Below are 3,802 nucleotides of genomic sequence, written 5' to 3' on the forward strand. Positions count from 1 at the left end.
GGTCCTGGAGGGGGTCCCCGTGTCTTGTTTTGGGGTCCTGGGGGTCCCCGTGTCTTATTTAAGGTCCTGGGGGGGGTCTCTGTGAGTTATCTGGGGTCCTGGGGGGTCCCTGTGTCTTACTTAAGGTCCTGGGGGGTCTCTGTGAGTTATTTGGGGTCCTGGGGGGGGGTCCCTCTGTCTTATTTAGGGTCCTGGGGGGTCCCTCTGTCTTATTTTGGGGTCTTAGGGGGGGTCCCTGTGTCTTGTTTTGGGGTCCTGGGGGTCCCTGTGAGTTATCTGGGGTCCTGGGGGGGGTCCCTCTGTTTTATTTTGGGGTCTTGGGTGGGGGGTCCCTGTGTCTTAGTTGGGGTCCTGGGGGGGTCTCTGAGTTATTTGGGGTCTTGGGGGGTCCCCGTGTCTTGTTTTGGGGTCCTGGGGGGGTCCCCGTGTCTTGTTTTGGGGTCCTGGGGGTCCCTGTGAGTTATTTGGGTTCCTAGGGGGGTCCCTGTGTCTTGTTTTGGTGTCCTGGGGGGGTCCCTGTGTCTTATTTAAGGTCCTGGGGGGTCTCTGTGTCTTATTTGGGGTCCTGGGGGGGGGGTCCTCTGTCTTATTTAGGGTCTTGGGGGGTCCCTCTGTCTTATTTTGGGGTCTTAGGGGGGTCCCTGTGTCTTAGTTGGGGTCTTGGGGGGCCTCTGTGTCTTGTTTTGGGGTCCTGGGGGGTTCCTGTGTCTTGTTTTGGGGCCCTAGGGGGTCCCTGTGAGTTATTTGGGGGGGGTTCTCTGATTTATTTGACCTCCGTGACATCCCGGGGGGGGCAAATTTGAAGCTCCGGGGTGGGGGGTCCCAACCCGTGTCCCCCCCCCTTCCCAAATTCCCCTTTTCTGTCCCCAGAATGAGCGACTGGGAGCCGGCGCCGGCCGTCACGGAGACGCCGGACATCAAATTGTTCGGGAAGTGGAGCACGGACGACGTGCAGATCAATGACATCTCCCTGCAGGTAAATGGGGAGAAAAGAGGGGAAATTGGGAAAATTGGGGAAAAAAGAGGGGAAATTGGGGAAAAAAGAGGAGAAATTGGGAAAAAGGGGGGGGGAAATTGGGGAAAAAAGGAACGGACGACGTGCAGATCAACGACATCTCCCTGCAGGTAAATGGGGGAAAGGAGGGGAAATTGGGGAAAAAAGAGGAGAAATTGGGGAAAAAAGAGGAGAAATTGGGGAAAAAAGAGGAGAAATTGGGAAAAAGGGGGGGGAAATTGGGGAAAAATGGAATGGACGACGTGCAGATCAATGACATCTCCCTGCAGGTAAACGGGGAGAAAAGAGGGGAAATTGGGAAAATTGGGGAAAAAAAGAGGAGAAATTGGGGAAAAAAGAGGAGAAATTGGGAAAAAGGGGGGGGGAAATTGGGTAAAAATGGAACGGACGACGTGCAGATCAATGACATCTCCCTGCAGGTAAATGGGGAGAAAAGAGGGGAAATTGGGAAAATTGGGGAGAAAAGAGGAGAAATTGGGGAGAAAAGAGGAGAAATTGGGGAGAAAAGAGGAGAAATTGGGGAGAAAAGAGGAGAAATTGGGGAGAAAAGAGGAGAAATTGGGGAGAAAAGAGGAGAAATTGGGGAGAAAAGAGGAGAAATTGGGGAGAAAAGAGGAGAAATTGGGGAGAAAAGAGGAGAAATTGGGGAGAAAAGAGGAGAAATTGGGGAGAAAAGAGGAGAAATTGGGGAGAAAAGAGGAGAAATTGGGGAGAAAAGAGGAGAAATTGGGGAGAAAAGAGGAGAAATTGGGGAGAAAAGAGGAGAAATTGGGGAGAAAAGAGGAGAAATTGGGGAGAAAAGAGGAGAAATTGGGGAGAAAAGAGGAGAAATTGGGGAGAAAAGAGGAGAAATTGGGGAGAAAAGAGGAGAAATTGGGGAAAAATGGAACGGACGACGTGCAGATCAACGACATCTCCCTGCAGGTAAATGGGGGGAAAGGAGGGGAAATTGGGGAGAGAAGAGGGGAAATTGGGGAGAGAAGAGGGGAAATTGGGGAGAGAAGAGGGGAAATTGGGGAGAAAAGAGGGGAAATTGGGGAGAAAAGAGGGGAAATTGGGGAAAAATGGAACGGACAACGTGCGGATCAATGACATCTCCCTGCAGGTAAACGGGGAGAAAAGAGGGGAAATTGGGGAGAAAAGAGGGGAAATTGGGGAGAAAAGAGGGGGAATTGGGGAAAAGGGGGGGGGGGGGATTGGGGAAAAGGGGGGGGGGGATTGGGGAAAAGGGGGGGGGGATTGGGGAAAAGGGGGGGGGGGATTGGGGAAAAGGGGGGGGGGATTGGGGAAAAGGGGGGGGGGATTGGGGAAAAGGGGGGGGGGAATTGGGAAAAGGGGGGGGGGAATTGGGGAAAAGGGGGGGGGGGATTGGGGAAAAGGGGGGGGGAATTGGGGAAAAGGGGGGGGGGATTGGGGAAAAGGGGGGGGGGAATTGGGGGGGAAAAGAGGGGGGGAATTGGGGGGGAAAAGAGAGGAGAAATTGGGGGGGAAAAGAGAGGAGAAATTGGGGGGGAAAAGAGAGGAGAAATTGGGGGGGAAAAGAGAGGAGAAATTGGGGGGAACGAGGGGGTGACGACGCCGTCCCCACCAGGACTACATCGCGGTGAAGGAGAAGTACGCCAAGTACCTCCCGCACAGCGCCGGGCGCTACGCGGCCAAGCGCTTCCGCAAGGCGCAGTGCCCCATCGTGGAGCGCCTCACCAACTCCATGATGATGCACGGCCGCAACAACGGCAAGAAGCTCATGACGGTGCGCATCGTGAAGCACGCCTTCGAGATCATCCACCTGCTCACCGGGGAGGTGGGGACATTGGGGACACGTGGGGACATCGTGGGGACACGTGGGGATGTCGTGGGGGGACCCCCGCGCTCGCCTTCCCCCCGCTTCCCCGCCATTCCTGCTCTTTTCCCTGTTTTTTTTTGCCTTTTTCCACTTGGTTCCTGCGCTTTTCCACCTGTTTTGCTGTGTTTGTCCCCCCCTGGGTTCCTGCCCCCACATTTCCCCCTGTTTTACCCCATTTCCCCCCAGTTTTCCCCCTTTCCCTCTGTTTTCCCCCCAGTTTTCTCCCCAGTTTTCCCCATTTCCCCCCAGTTTTCTCCCCAGTTTTCCCCATTTCCCTCTGTTTTCTCCCCAGTTTTCCCCATTTCCCTCTGTTTTCCCCCCAGTTTTTCCCGTTTTCCCCCTAGTTTTCCTCATTTCCCCCCCATTTTTCCCCCCTAGTTTTCCTCATTTCCCCCCCATTTTTCCCCCTAGTTTTCCTCATTTCCCCCCCATTTTTCCCCCCTAGTTTTCCTCATTTCCCCCCCATTTTTCCCCCCTAGTTTTCCCCATTTCCCCCCCATTTCTGCCCCATTTCTCCCCCAGCTTTCCCCATTTCCCCCCCCATTTTCCCCCCTGCTTTTCCCCATTTCCCCCCCATTTTCCCCCCTTGGGGTTCCCCATTTTCCCCATTTCCCCCCCTAGATTTCCCAATTTTCCCCCCTAGTTTTCCCCATTTCCCCCTGTTTTCCCCCTCCGTTTCCCCCATTTTTCTCCCCATTTCTTCCCGGTTTTCCCCATTTCTCTCCCCCCCCCCATTTTCCCCTCCCATTTTCCCTGTTTTCCCCCTTTGTTTTTCCCCATTGCCCCCCAGTTCCCCTCCTGGCTTTCCCCATTGCCCCCTATTTTTCCCCTTTGGTTTTCCCCATATCCCCCCCTGCCTGATTTTTCCCATTCCCCCCCCAGTTTTCCCCTATTTCCCCCCAGCTTCCCCCCCGGTTTTCCCCTATTTCTCCCCAATTTTCCCC

At 54.6% G+C, this 3,802-nt stretch overlaps 1 pseudogene across 1 annotated transcript; it reads left to right on the forward strand.

Moving 5' to 3' along the window:
• Positions 1 to 860: 860 nt before the first annotated feature.
• LOC148590193 (small ribosomal subunit protein uS7 pseudogene) lies at positions 861 to 2,816 on the forward strand (annotated as a pseudogene). Its single transcript, XR_015914351.1, has 2 exons — positions 861 to 976; positions 2,607 to 2,816. The product of XR_015914351.1 is annotated as a small ribosomal subunit protein uS7 pseudogene (transcript).
• Positions 2,817 to 3,802: the final 986 nt, after the last annotated feature.

This window comes from Tinamus guttatus, unplaced genomic scaffold (genome assembly GCF_059628265.1).
Source record: "Tinamus guttatus ecotype Peru unplaced genomic scaffold, ASM5962826v1 Tinamus_guttatus_pri_ptg001614l, whole genome shotgun sequence".
Lineage (NCBI taxonomy): Eukaryota > Metazoa > Chordata > Aves > Tinamiformes > Tinamidae > Tinamus > Tinamus guttatus.